At 42.6% G+C, this 12,043-nt stretch overlaps 1 non-coding gene and 1 pseudogene across 1 annotated transcript; both read right to left on the bottom strand.

Annotated features, from left to right (window-relative positions):
* Positions 1–7,234: 7,234 nt before the first annotated feature.
* Positions 7,235–7,425, bottom strand: LOC130340617 (U2 spliceosomal RNA). The gene has a single exon (XR_008880710.1). It is a non-coding gene; the product is annotated as a U2 spliceosomal RNA (small nuclear RNA).
* A 2,094-nt stretch (positions 7,426–9,519) lies between these two features.
* On the bottom strand, positions 9,520–9,725 carry LOC130340629 (U2 spliceosomal RNA; annotated as a pseudogene).
* Positions 9,726–12,043: the final 2,318 nt, after the last annotated feature.

The following is a 12,043-nucleotide window of genomic DNA, read 5'->3' as shown; positions in this document are numbered from 1 at the left end:
GCGTTCCATTCATTAAAATACCATTTTCTAGCTAATAAAGGATAATATTTCTTGTCTAATAAAAAGTACTGGTACATATCACTAAAACAAAGAGCTAAAACATCATTCACAGATAAAATCTCATGTTTAAAAAGTAAAATGTTTCTGGCATTCCATAGAGCTGCTTTAACACAGTTTATGATCTTCCATGCCATTGTCTCTTGAGTCCGTATTGGGCATTCCAGACATCCATAAAAAACAGCTGCAGAGTTTAAGTCCTTTATTTCTGTTATCTTCTTCACCAGAGGGAGTATTTTAGTCCATATCCTTTTTGCATAAAAACAAGTCCAGAAAAGGTGGTACACGGTCTCGGGTTCCTGGCAGCCCTCCCTCGGGCATACTGCAGTGTTGGCCATCCTTCTTCGGTGCTGGAATGCCCGGCATGGAAGACACTCGTGTATGCAGCTCCAGGCCAGATCTTTCTGTGAATTAAAAAGATAAATCATATTTGCCATCTTCCATATTTTCCTGCATTTCTCTTCATTAAAATTATTCACAGGGGCAATAAAACCACTTTCTTTAATATATTTTAACATTTTTTTGCTATTAGTTACTTCATTAATACTTTTTCCGTTAAAGTTGTACAAGTTGAAAATTTTCTCTAAAATCTTGTATTGTTGGGGAAGATTAAAAGCATAAGGACAGCTTAAAACAGTTTTAAACCACCCATTCCTCCTCATAAAAAAACCTGTATTAAAACGGATAAAATATGACCAGTAACTATCCTTAAAAAGTGTGCTAACACACATGCTAAAAAACTTGGTAAAAAGGAACGCCCTGATGTCGGGGAAGTCCTTTCCACCCATACCTTTTGGCATCATGACGATCTCTCTTCTCAATTTTTCACTCTTGGAGCTCCATAAAAAGGTAAAACATGCTTTAATAATTTTATTTAAAATCATTTCGGGGGGTGGAAAGACCATGCCAAGATACAATAAAATGGGTAAAATCACCATCTTTGTAACTAAAACCTTCCCCTCCATCGTTAGCTTTCTCATGTTCCACATACAAATTTTTGTGTTTATTTTTTGAGCCACCAAGTCCCAGCTATTAAAACCATTGTTTGACTCACTGAAGGAGACCCCTAAAATCTGCACAGACTCAGACACAGGAATGGGTAAATCCCTTAAAAACAGTCCTCCTATATTTAAAACACTGCTTTTATTAAAATTTACCTTAAAACCGGAGGCACAACAAAAAAATTCAACTTGCTTTAGGGCTTTTTGAAGCGATGGGGTGTCCCTTCCAAGCACTGCCACATCGTCCATGTACCCCACTACTTTAGCCTCTAGTCCCCCTCCTCCCGGCAGGGGGACCCCTCTTATTTGCTTATCTCTCCTCAAGGTGCATAGTAGAGGCTCAAGCGCACATATGAAAAGTAGTGGGGACAAAGGACACCCCTGCTTCACTCCGGAATTTAAAATCACATGCTGTGTCTTAAAACCGTTAACTAAAATCTTGCTTGTGCAGTTTTTATAAAAGGCCTTAAGAGACAATAAAAAGCCTTCAGGTATACCCATTTTCTCTAAAACCTTAAAAAGATAAAAATGTGACACTCTGTCAAAAGCCTTCTCGAAGTCTAAGGATAAAATGGCTAGTTTTCCGTTTCTAGACTTTGTGTCACTAATCACATCTTTTAAAAGGTTAAGATTTTCCCATATGCTCCTCCCAGGCACCCCACAGACCTGATTTGAATGGATTATTTTCTCTATTACACTTTTTAATCTATTTGCGCACAGTTTTGCCATCACTTTGTAGTCACAGTTGAGGAGGGTGATTGGTCTCCAGTTCTTTAGATCTGACCGGTCTCCCTTTTTGAACAGCAGGGAGACATCACCCTTCCTCCATGAACCTGGGAGGGCTTTTGTTTTAAATACTTCTGTAAAAAGGGAAAAAAGGTCATCTTTTAAAACACCATAAAAAATGACATAAAACTCAATGGGTATACCGTCAGGACCAGGCACCTTACCGGATTTAAAACTCCTGATCGTCTCTAAAACCTCCTGTTCCGAGATCTCCCTCTGTAAAAGAGACTGGGACACAGGGTCTAAAACATTGGTAATCTCCTTCAATGAGTCATTCATAAAATCAATATCAATATTTTTTGTATTAAAAAGATCCGCATAAAATGAATGTACCCTTTTTAAAATACCCTGTACATCTTTTTCTCCTTGTATATTATCAATTAAAACCTTTTTATCCGTTACTTTCTTAAAAAAGTACCTGGAGCAGGTCTCGTTCTCTTCAAGGTGCTTTATTTTGGATCTGAAAATTATCTCTTTTCCCTTCTGCTCCAGGCACTGTTTTATTTCTTTTTTTAAGTCAGTAATTTCTCTATAAACCTCTATACCATTGTCTCTGAATTTGTACAGGGTTTGCAGACGGGTATTTAGAAGGGAGTAAAACTCACGCTTCTCTTTAGCTCTAGAGATCCCTACTCTAATAAAAAACTCTTTTATTTTTATTTTCATTTTCTCCCACCATATACTGATGGGAGTGTTAGGATCTCTTACCCGTCTGCAGTCCTTGTAGAAGTTGATAAAATCGGATAAAACCTGCGGATCTTCTAAAAGGGATACATTCATCTTCCAGGCATTCCTCCCAGTCTTTTTTCTAAAATCACTCTTCACCTTAAAAGATAAAAGTTTGTGATCAGAAAAAACATTGGTTAAAACATCACACTTAAAAGGCAGTACTTGATAAGAACAGAAGATAAAATCGATCCTGGAGCTGCAGTTTGCGTTGCTCCAGGTCACACCGTCTCTTTCTGGTAAAATACTATTGCATTTCTTAAAAACATCAGTAAGTCTAAAATCAATAATCATATTTTTTAACATAGAAGATGTTTTATCATAGTTTCTACTTACTGAATTGGTAAAACGGTGCTCCCCCCTTAAAATACAATTAAAATCACCTGCTAAAATAAGAGGTTCAGAATCATTGATAAAAAGGGGTAAAATCTCTAACATCCGTGCTCTATCATTTTTATTGGGTGAACCATAAAAATTTAAAAACTGCCATTTAATACCATCAATAAAAGCTTTAACCAATAAAATTCTGCCTGGTAAAATCTCATGAATAAAATCAATAAAAGCATTTCCTTTAAAAAGTATGGCGACCCCTGCTGATCTGGATTCGTTAGATCCAGACCAGACTGATGGACCGTGTACCCAATCTTTTTTATACTTTTCATAATTTAAACTATGCGGGATGCCGCACTCCTGCAGGAAAACCACAGAAGCAGCAAAAATAGACAAGTAGTTAAAAAGGGCAACCCGTTTCGCTCGTGAACTTATACTTCTTACATTCATAGACAATCCGGACAACTCAGCCATTGGAGATGTAAAAAAAAGGGAGGCTCAGATAACAAACTAAAAACCAGATTGCGCACTGGAGCTCTCGTTACCCCCCACCTCTGACTCTACCGTACACATAGAGGAAGCCGGAGAGGAACCACCATCGCTCGAGCAGCCCCCCTCTTCCAAGACCACAGGTGTATAGACGGAGTACATTGGTAAGAACAGCTTCTGGGCTCCATTCTCTTTTTCGGCGTCCACCTCTTGCCCCTCCATAGGGGTCGGGTGCGTACTTAGGTCCGTTTCCGGGACCTCGGAGATGGTCACCCCTGAAACCTCCTCCTGGCTGGGAGGAGGAGGGGTATCCACCGCTGGGACCTGTGGAGGAGCTTCACTTGGAGCCCCCGTCACGACAGGAACTTCCATCTGCTCCTCCTGGACCACCTCCGAGTCCGGACGCCCTTTGGAGCCCCTTCGTCTTTCCACCTTTGCTACTCCGTCCGGGTTTTCACACTCAGGGGGACCCCGAGCAGGAGGACCTTCCGGGGTGGAATCGGGCACCTCTCGCTCTTCCACCTTCTCTGAGGTATCTGCCCGATCCCCTCTCGCATTTCTCTTCCCCGGCCTCCTCTCATTTGGGGTCCCCCTTTCCACCTGTGCCTCTTTCTCCTGGGGTTCTTTTGGGGGGGCCGTGGTCTCCATCTCACAGCTTACCTCTTCTTGTGGGGGGTGCTCCTCCTCTCTGGCTTTTCCCCAGGCTGGTCTCCGGACGTCTCTCTTGGGTTGCCCTTGCTGTTCTGTGGTTTTTTTTGGTCTGTGGGGACAGAAAGCATACACGTGACCAAAGTGACGGCAAAAATTACATCTCAAACCCTTATCACATTTTTCTGTTTCATGTTGCATGCTTCCACATTTCTTACAGGAACTTTCACAATTTTCCTTTATGTGCCCATAACGTTGGCACCTTCTGCAGAAGTTTGGCATTCCCGCAAAAAAGAGGTCGCCACACACATTGTTTAATTTAAAACGAGCAGGCGGTAATAGTATCCCCCCTGGGAGGGTGGGGTCTTTGTTGCACGTGACTTGATATCGCCATTTTGAGGTCCAGACACCACAGTCGTTCATGATTTTTCCTCTGAACTCCACCTTTTTAAAGTAGGCTGCCAGGAACCCATCGATCTCTCTCTGATTTACAAAAGGGGAGTACATCTTCACGACAATCAACTTGGTTTCATCTAGGACGTGCTCGACAATTTGGATACCCTTAAGCCTCGGATCATCTTGCTTTGGAATTTTCATTACTGCATCTAAGAATACGCCCTCCCCTATGAAAGTGCAGTCGTAGATCCTCCGCTTAGGGTAATCCTGGATGGCCAAAATCTCTCGCTTACGAACATTAAGAATCTTGTCGAGCACGTCCTCTATCACGAACCTCATGCCACGTGCATCCGCCGCATCACCTGTGAGAATGATCCGCACAGTGTGTTTAATCCGGGCATAAGCCGGTACCGAACCAGGATCTAGATCTTCATCCATGGTTCATTCGTGTTTTGGTCTGGTTCTCTCCGCTCCAACCAACCAGCCAATTCGCTCAAACCTCTCTCCACCCGAAGGCTTTGAGAGGCGATCGCAACCCGTTACCCTGGGACTAAGCCCTCTCCCCAATAGCAACAAGTGGGTGAAGCCCAGGCAATAAACCTGGGCGATCCCACAAGGCCGAGGAGAGGGGTACCCGAGTACCTTCTGACCAGATCTCCTGTATTACTGCACTTGATCTTAGCCAAAAGGCCGAGAAGCGATAACCGTGAAAGGGGCGGGCCCAACAAGGTGCCCTTCATGGGCACTATCACTGCTTGCTGTCAGGGAGGCTGCCAGACAATTTTCCATGCACACTCTGGGCTGGGGGGCAGTCAACCACCAGTACACACAGCAGAACCTAAACCCATACCATTATTGCTAAGCAGCAAGACAGGGGCCCATTGCACTCCCACGGGGCCTTTTTAAATGCAATCCATAACCCGGATTTGCCAGGAACCCTTCTTACTCCTCCTACTTGCATGTGACACTGGGCTTAGGATCTGCATAGGAAACACACACACAAGCACACACCTACCTTTGTTGCCTGCAGATGCCTCCTTGGCTGTCCCCAAACGGTATCAAACCAACACCCACGGGAAGCTGTAAGCATAGAGGACATGCCTGCACCCCATTGGACTTACCTGTGTGGGTTAAATCCGGGTTATTTGACAACCTATGGCGGTGATGGTTCTGCTCAGGCAGAGCAGTGCTGATGCTCCTCATAAAGCTGTCGCTGCTGTGAAGGTTCTAGGTGACATCACAAATCCCTATGGTTACATACACAACAAAGCTGGGTTGTTGTTGTTTACACTCTGCAAGGCCTGTGGAAGTGAGTGACATCATAGCACTGTAGTTCTGAGGGTTCTAGATGGATGCAACAATCTCCTGTTGCTTCTATGAAGGCCATAATAGACGACATCACCAAACAGCTCCATAGTCACATACACAGCAAAGGAGAGATGTTGTTTACACCTAGTGATGTCAGTGGTATTGAGTGACATCACAGCACAGTGCTAAGGCTCCTGGGCCTGGACACAGCAGCGGCTGCAATATCTCAACGGAGAATACGTTTATATATATGTGTGTGTGTGCGCGTATATATATATATATATATATATATATATATATATATATATATATATATATATTTCTCCGCCGAAATCACTTTTAAACCCATTTCCACCTTTTTTTCCCTTCTCTTCCTCTTACTTTTTTTTCACGTTTTTTTACGTTTTTCTCCTTTTCGCCTCTTTTCTGGGCGTATTATTCTTCTTTTTCTTCTTTTTTTTCGTCTAATGCATACCCCATCAGTGCAGCAATGCTTATTCAATACCGCCAGCAGATGGAGACACTGGGGGATAATTTTCTAAGGATTTATACTGATTTTTCCTGTCTGAATTTGTCGCACAGAAAGTTGCAGGCCAAATATGTGTGACATTTCTGCGACTTTAGCTTCTAGAGCATTTTTACAACATTATACATAGGTGCTGAATACATAAAAAGCGACTGTTCAGCGACAGACAAGTCGCATCGGCTGAAAGTAGGCCAGAATGTCAGTCCATGTTGGAGCAGGTTTAGATACAGTCTAAAGCATAGATCTCAAAGTCTGTGCACAGAATTTAGCAAGGGCCTCGCACCTTCTGATGCATCAGGTAGGTGCACAATAGCATAGCCTAACCCTCTGTACTTTGGTCTATATTGATGCGGGACATAGACAGCCAGCTGATGACCAATCCATTAGTGCAATGGATGGCTGGAAGCATTTGTCTTTGCCTTTGCAATACCACAGAAGCAATGCATGGTCAATGTACAGCAATGACACACCTGTGTGAACAGCCAGGAGACCCCCCCCCCCATGTTATGATACATAGTTACATAGTTAGTACGGTCGAAAAAAGACATATGTCCATCAAGTTCAACCAGGGAATTAAGGGGTAGGGGTGTGGCGCGATATTGGGGAAGGGATGAGATTTTATATTTCTTCATAAGCATTAATCTTATTTTGTCAATTAGGAACATTCAGCACCCACCCGCTATCAAGGCAGCTGCCTATCATGTCATGCCCTACCTGCACAGGTGTGCTGGCTACTCAAATGATCCAATTAAGGAGGCCATTTAGTCAGCAGCAGCAGAAGTCCTGTGCCTGGACGCTCCAACAGCGGCCAGACACAAGCAGAAGCAGAAGCAGCAGAAGCAGCAGCAGCACCACCTTTTGTTTTTTGGCTGCAGCAGCAGCAGCAAGGCCCACAGGGCTGGCTAGCTGGCTAGCCAGCAAGCAGGTAGCAATGAAAGTAGGAATCTTTCTTTTTAACCCTGTAAGGGGGTGGTGCACTGTACCCGAAGATACTGCCATATCGGGTCAATGCATAGGGCGACGGAAGCAAGCTTCGAAATCGGCCCCCGTTCTCAAAAATCCATTTAATATATGGTCCCCAGATAGGGGACGTATCAGATATTAAACTGATAAGAACAGATACTACACTTTATCTTAGCCAAAAGGCCGAGAAGCGATAACCGTGAAAGGGGCGGGCCCAACAAGGTGCCCTTCATGGGCACTATCACTGCTTGCTGTCAGGGAGGCTGCCAGACAATTTTCCATGCACACTCTGGGCTGGGGGGCAGTCAACCACCAGTACACACAGCAGAACCTAAACCCATACCATTATTGCTAAGCAGCAAGACAGGGGCCCATTGCACTCCCACGGGGCCTTTTTAAATGCAATCCATAACCCGGATTTGCCAGGAACCCTTCTTACTCCTCCTACTTGCATGTGACACTGGGCTTAGGATCTGCATAGGAAACACACACACAAGCACACACCTACCTTTGTTGCCTGCAGATGCCTCCTTGGCTGTCCCCAAACGGTATCAAACCAACACCCACGGGAAGCTGTAAGCATAGAGGACATGCCTGCACCCCATTGGACTTACCTGTGTGGGTTAAATCCGGGTTATTTGACAACCTATGGCGGTGATGGTTCTGCTCAGGCAGAGCAGTGCTGATGCTCCTCATAAAGCTGTCGCTGCTGTGAAGGTTCTAGGTGACATCACAAATCCCTATGGTTACATACACAACAAAGCTGGGTTGTTGTTGTTTACACTCTGCAAGGCCTGTGGAAGTGAGTGACATCATAGCACTGTAGTTCTGAGGGTTCTAGATGGATGCAACAATCTCCTGTTGCTTCTATGAAGGCCATAATAGACGACATCACCAAACAGCTCCATAGTCACATACACAGCAAAGGAGAGATGTTGTTTACACCTAGTGATGTCAGTGGTATTGAGTGACATCACAGCACAGTGCTAAGGCTCCTGGGCCTGGACACAGCAGCGGCTGCAATATCTCAACGGAGAATACGTTTATATATATGTGTGTGTGTGCACGTATATATATATATATATATATATATATATATATATATATATATATATATTCTCCGCCGAAATCACTTTTAAACCCATTTCCACCTTTTTTTCCCTTCTCTTCCTCTTACTTTTTTTTCACGTTTTTTTACGTTTTTCTCCTTTTCGCCTCTTTTCTGGGCGTATTATTCTTCTTTTTCTTCTTTTTTTTCGTCTAATGCATACCCCATCAGTGCAGCAATGCTTATTCAATACCGCCAGCAGATGGAGACACTGGGGGATAATTTTCTAAGGATTTATACTGATTTTTCCTGTCTGAATTTGTCGCACAGAAAGTTGCAGGCCAAATATGTGTGACATTTCTGCGACTTTAGCTTCTAGAGCATTTTTACAACATTATACATAGGTGCTGAATACATAAAAAGCGACTGTTCAGCGACAGACAAGTCGCATCGGCTGAAAGTAGGCCAGAATGTCAGTCCATGTTGGAGCAGGTTTAGATACAGTCTAAAGCATAGATCTCAAAGTCTGTGCACAGAATTTAGCAAGGGCCTCGCACCTTCTGATGCATCAGGTAGGTGCACAATAGCATAGCCTAACCCTCTGTACTTTGGTCTATATTGATGCGGGACATAGACAGCCAGCTGATGACCAATCCATTAGTGCAATGGATGGCTGGAAGCATTTGTCTTTGCCTTTGCAATACCACAGAAGCAATGCATGGTCAATGTACAGCAATGACACACCTGTGTGAACAGCCAGGAGACCCCCCCCCCCATGTTATGATACATAGTTACATAGTTAGTACGGTCGAAAAAAGACATATGTCCATCAAGTTCAACCAGGGAATTAAGGGGTAGGGGTGTGGCGCGATATTGGGGAAGGGATGAGATTTTATATTTCTTCATAAGCATTAATCTTATTTTGTCAATTAGGAACATTCAGCACCCACCCGCTATCAAGGCAGCTGCCTATCATGTCATGCCCTACCTGCACAGGTGTGCTGGCTACTCAAATGATCCAATTAAGGAGGCCATTTAGTCAGCAGCAGCAGAAGTCCTGTGCCTGGACGCTCCAACAGCGGCCAGACACAAGCAGAAGCAGAAGCAGCAGAAGCAGCAGCAGCACCACCTTTTGTTTTTTGGCTGCAGCAGCAGCAGCAAGGCCCACAGGGCTGGCTAGCTGGCTAGCCAGCAAGCAGGTAGCAATGAAAGTAGGAATCTTTCTTTTTAACCCTGTAAGGGGGTGGTGCACTGTACCCGAAGATACTGCCATATCGGGTCAATGCATAGGGCGACGGAAGCAAGCTTCGAAATCGGCCCCCGTTCTCAAAAATCCATTTAATATATGGTCCCCAGATAGGGGACGTATCAGATATTAAACTGATAAGAACAGATTTTTTTTTTTAACTTGACTACCCTTACGGGGGCAAACTTTATTAAAAATTAAATAATGTTAACAAAGTTGTGCAAATATGTCAATAAATACAGTTACATATAAATAACATATTTACAACATATTAAAACATAAAATGGGCACTTGGTGGCTTTACAAGATAGAATTCCATTCTTTTAAAAACCATTTTCTAGATAAAAGCGGAAATCTCTTCTTGTCTAAAAGATAGTACTGGTACATTTCATAAAAACAGATAGATAAAATGTCCTTCACAGATAAAACCTCATGCTTGAACAATAAAATATTCCTGGCCTTCCACAGAGCTGCCTTCACACAGTTTATGATCTTCCATGCAATAGTCTCTTGAGTCCGTGTTGGGCATTCCAGGCAACCATAAAAAACCACTGCAATATTTAAGTCTTTTAGTCCAGTTATCCTTTTTACCAGAGGGAGTATCTTTGTCCATATTTTCTGCGAGTAAAAACAAGTCCATATTAGATGGTGCACGGTCTCCTCTTGTCGGCATCCCTCCCTCGGGCAGGTTGCAGAGTTGGATAATCCTCTTCGGTGCTGGAATGCCCGGCATGGAAGACACTCGTGTGCGCAGCTCCAGGCCAGGTCCTTCTGTGAATTAAAAAGATAATTAATACTCAACATCTTCCAAATCTGTATACACTTCTGTTCGTTAAAATTTTTGATGGGAGTCACGGTACTGGTTTCTTTTATTTCCTTTAGTAATTTTTTGCTATTGCACAGATCCTGAACACTTTTACCTTTAAAACTATATAAGTTTAAAATTTTTCCTAAAATCATGTATTGAGGGGGTAAATTCAAAGAATAAGGGCAACTTAAAACTGTAGAAAACCAGCCGTTCCTCCGCATAAAATAACCAGTATTAAAACGAACAAAATAAGACCAGTAGCTATCTTTAAAAACAGTAGTAAAACACATGCTAAAAAACTTTATTAAAAGGAAAGCTTTAAAATCTGGAAAATCCTTACCGCCCCTGGAGTTCGGTTTTATCACAATTTGTCTCTTAAATTTTTCGCTCTTAGAACTCTAAAAGAAAGTAAAACAAGCTTTTGTTATTTTCTTTAGAACCATTTCGGGGGGTGGGAAAACCAGACTTAAATACAATAAAATAGGTAAAAGCACCATTTTTGTAATTAAAACCTTCCCTTCCATTGTAAGTTCTCGCATGTTCCACATACATATTTTCTTATTTATTTTTTGAGCCACCAAGTCCCAGCTATTAAAACCATTATTAGACTCGTCAAAGGAGACACCTAAAATCTGCACCGACTCAGACACAGGGACGGGCACATCATACAAAGGCATTCCGCCTATGTTTAAAATGTTACTTTTGTTAAAATTGACTTTAAAACCGGAGGCACAATTAAAATATTGAATCTGTTTTAGCGTCTTCTGAAGCGATGGGGTGTCCCTGCAAAACACCGCAACATCGTCCATGTACCCCACTACCTTCGCCTCTAGTCCCCCTCCTCCTGGCAGGGGGACTCCATGGATCTGCTTATCCTTTCGTATTGTACATAAAAGAGGCTCTATTGCGCAAATGAAGAGTAGTGGGGACAAGGGACACCCCTGCTTCACTCCGGAATTTAAAATCACGCCCTGTGTCTTAAAACCATTTACTAAAATTTTACTAGTACAGTTATCATAAAAAGCTCTAAGAGACAATAAAAAGCCATCAGGTATACCCATTTTCTCTAAAACCTTAAAAAGATAAAAATGTGACACCCTGTCGAAAGCTTTTTCAAAATCTATGGATAAAACCGCCAGCTTTCCTTTTCTTAATTTGGTGTCGCTAATTACATCCTTTAAAAGGTTTAGGTTCTCCCATAAACTCCTCCCAGGCACCCCACAGACTTGGTTTGTATGAATTATTTTATGGATTACGTTCTTTAAGCGGTTAGCACACAGTTTCACCATTATTTTATAGTCGCAGTTCAGAAGGGTGATTGGTCTCCAGTTTTTGAGTTCCGACCGGTCTCCCTTTTTGAATAGCAGGGAGACTTCTTCCATGAGCCTGGGAGGATTTTAGACTTAAAGACTTCCGTAAAAAGGGAGAACAAATCTTCTTTTAAAATACCATAAAAAGTAACATAAAATTCAATGGGTATACCATCCGGCCCAGGCACTTTACCTGTTTTAAAACTCTTGACGGTCTCTAAAATCTCCTGCTCTGAAATATTCTGCAATAAAAAAGACTGTGAGACAGGATCTAAAAAATTGGTGATCTCCTTTAACGAGTCATTCATAAAACATTCATCAATGTGTTTTACATTAAAAAGATCCGCATAAAACTCTTGCACCTTTTTTAAATAACCCTGTACATCATTCACTCCTTCAAT

Source organism: Hyla sarda, unplaced genomic scaffold (assembly GCF_029499605.1).
Source record: "Hyla sarda isolate aHylSar1 unplaced genomic scaffold, aHylSar1.hap1 scaffold_598, whole genome shotgun sequence".
Taxonomy (NCBI): domain Eukaryota; kingdom Metazoa; phylum Chordata; class Amphibia; order Anura; family Hylidae; genus Hyla; species Hyla sarda.
This window is presented reverse-complemented; position numbering and strand designations above follow the sequence as displayed.